This window comes from Bombus affinis, unplaced genomic scaffold (assembly GCF_024516045.1).
Source record: "Bombus affinis isolate iyBomAffi1 unplaced genomic scaffold, iyBomAffi1.2 ctg00000962.1, whole genome shotgun sequence".
Classification (NCBI taxonomy): domain Eukaryota; kingdom Metazoa; phylum Arthropoda; class Insecta; order Hymenoptera; family Apidae; genus Bombus; species Bombus affinis.
In genome coordinates, this window is record NW_026109468.1 from 13,084 (window position 1) to 16,192 (window position 3,109).

The window sequence follows — 3,109 nt, forward strand, 5'->3', positions numbered from 1 at the left end:
AGGACAGAAAATGCTTATATACAGCCTTCTCTTTCTATTTCCATGTCGCATCCATCTTACTATACAGTAGACAGGATTCGACTATTCCATCATTATATTCGCACCCTGCTTACGTGTGAACTAACATTGCCATGACAACAAATCGTTCGTCTCCTGTTTGATGCTCAGTTTTCAACGGAGTTGAAGGGAAACTTTATAAGAGAAAGGAAGTGACGGATTGTCTCAAAGTAATAAACGAAAATTCTCGTAACTATCGAAAAACGATAGTCAATACAAGGATATCATTATCACATTTAAAACTATTACAATGAACGGTGATTTATCGCTGCAAGGTACCACAAATAAGATATCTCATAATTTGCGAAAAGACTTTGGAACTTCCATGACAGTCATGAGTGTGTTTTGTCATTGATTTGCCATATTGCGTTTTTCACAATTGTTGTTCATTTTTTGTGATATTTTACACTCGCACATAGTATCTATGATTTTTTCTTTCGATAATTCTTATAATTATTGTCAATAATTAATTATTTATAACCATTTACGCTGTATTATATATCATTAAGATTTATCTTTGCACGTATCAAGATAGTAGATAACAAAATTATGTTTATATATTTATATTATGTGTATATATTTAGATATCTTCTTAGTTGTAATTTTTTCGAATAATATCGGCGACCAATCGAAATAGAAATTAGTGCGGAAAGAGGGGAAGGAACCAAAATTTGAAAATCGACATCGGTAACTCAGTAGTTATAGAGTAACTCAATCGATAACGTAGATTAACTAGTTATAAATGAAAATATATTTAAATTCAAACTTTAAAAATTAGAAATTAAAAGGCAGAAGGCAAAAAATTATCGCCGAGGATTTATATAATAATAAATAGACAGTACATTCTTTTTGTCTGTCTTACCTAGAAATAAAACAGTTAATTGATGATTATCGTATAGTGTGTACTCATAGCATAAAATTTGTTCAATGAATTAAAAATTATATTTTTTAGATATGTAGACATTAGCGATGTATTAATCCGGGAAGCTCGTCTACCTCGGAAATATCGAGTCTGCGACAACGTCGATTTGGAAATTATTCTTACAGAATATGAAAATTATTACAAGATGAAATTCCAAAAATATCCTATATTGTGCAAGAAAATAACTGAAAAGGAAATAAAGACGAGGGAAATGACAAATGCGAACAAAGTGTAAGAATTTAAATTATTTAACACTATTCAACGTTCTCAACGTATTCAACGTATCGATTACAATATCATTCAATCTTTGAAGAAGTAGTAAAACGTGTCAAATCTGTTAGCAAACAAACGAGAAGTGAGTCTGTATCTGGGTCTGTGAAAGGGAGGAATGCACAACAGAAGATGAGGGGTGATGCTACGGATGATATTAATCTCGCAATGACAGTGACATCAATTTTCGCCAATGAAAGCGATGAATCTTCATCAGAAGAGGAGAGCTATTTAACATCTTAATGGAACAATCCACGCAATCAAAGATATCAAAATAGGCTCAGAAGCTTTATATAGACAATCTGGAATTATGGAAGATTATTGAAGACATTTCATGCGTAAGTTATTTTCGATTAATATACGTATTGTAAATACTGATTTCAGTAAAGCTTTAAATAACGAATTACATAACACTTACGGAAATTAATACGGAGATTATGCGCCATTTCATCTTTGTATTGTCGTAGGAAATCATACTGACAAAATTAAATGTATATTGGGACAACATCGTAGGCCTAGAGGAATGTAAATCTGCTATTAAGGAGGCCATTGTGTATCTCCTCAAGTACCTTATCTTTTTTAAAGGCCCATTTTCTCCCTGGAATGTCAATGCACCTTTTTTAACATAACGGCCAGCTCATTGGTGAGCAAATGGAGAGGTGATTCCGAGAAGTATATCCGTGTAAGTTGATTTCCTTTGTCTATGAAGAAGAGATTCTGGAATATATCATATATAATAATAATCATATATAAATAGAATAGTTACATTAATACATTTGTTAAACTGAACAGGTTTTATTTGAACTTGCCTATAATTTTTCGCCTACAATTATTTTTATCGACGAGATTGACTGGATAGGCACAAATAAAGGAGTAAACTGTACATTGTCTGAACCTGCAAAGAGATTCAGATCAGAACTTCTTTCTAGATTGGATGGATTAGTATCTAACGAAAATTCTAATGTAGTTCTTTTGGCTGCAACTAATTGCCCTTGCTATGTATATCACGCTATTTCAATGTTTTCTAAGTAGAAAATATCTTAATATCATAATTATTCATTATCTTAATCTTAATTATTGTGTTGTGCGGAATATTCCTTTGTTATTATTAATATAACAGAACAATAATATTTATTGTAAATATATTATTAGGGACATTGATGCAGCTTTACGCAGATGCCTTGAAAAGAAAATATACGTATCATTACCAAATGAAGTTACTCGACTTGGTATGTTCAAATTATACCTTAGCAACCAGTTATTAGAGAATATGGATATTGTAAACCACATAATAAAATCTACTGAAAAATATTCTTGCGTGGATATAAAATTGCTTTGTAAGCAAGCATGGCTGCTCGAAATAAGTCCAATATGGGAAAAACTTGAAAAAAAAAAAAAAAAAAAGAAACATCTGTTACGACTTTGAAATATGAATTAAAGAATTATGAAATAATAGCAAAATTGTTAAAAAACAATGTCACCTACAGTTACGGATGTGGATAGATATGAAGCGTGGAATAAATATGTATGCCATAAGAACATATTTTAAAAAATATAAATGCTTATCATATAAAAATATAAAAATATAAAAATATAAAAATATAAAAATATAAATGGTTATAAATTATTAATATAATTATCGTTCGAAAAATTGTTCGTGTGCGTGCATGTATGTGTGCGCACGCGTTATAAACAAGTTTGAAATGTTCGTTCTACATATATGTATACGTGGTATACATCTTCCCTTATAATATATAATATGTGTAATCTGAGTGGTAATATCTCCACGTATTACATATGTGTTAGTGTATTTTATCGATAATCTGTCTTTTATTTCCTTTTATCTTATTAACGCATGTA

At 30.3% G+C, this 3,109-nt stretch overlaps 1 long non-coding RNA gene across 1 annotated transcript; it reads right to left on the reverse strand.

Annotated features, from left to right (window-relative positions):
• Positions 1-1,208: 1,208 nt before the first annotated feature.
• LOC126928458 (uncharacterized) lies at positions 1,209-1,816 on the reverse strand. Its single transcript, XR_007716687.1, has 2 exons — positions 1,668-1,816; positions 1,209-1,551 (listed from the first exon to the last, which is right to left on the reverse strand). It is a non-coding gene; the product is annotated as an uncharacterized LOC126928458 (long non-coding RNA).
• Positions 1,817-3,109: the final 1,293 nt, after the last annotated feature.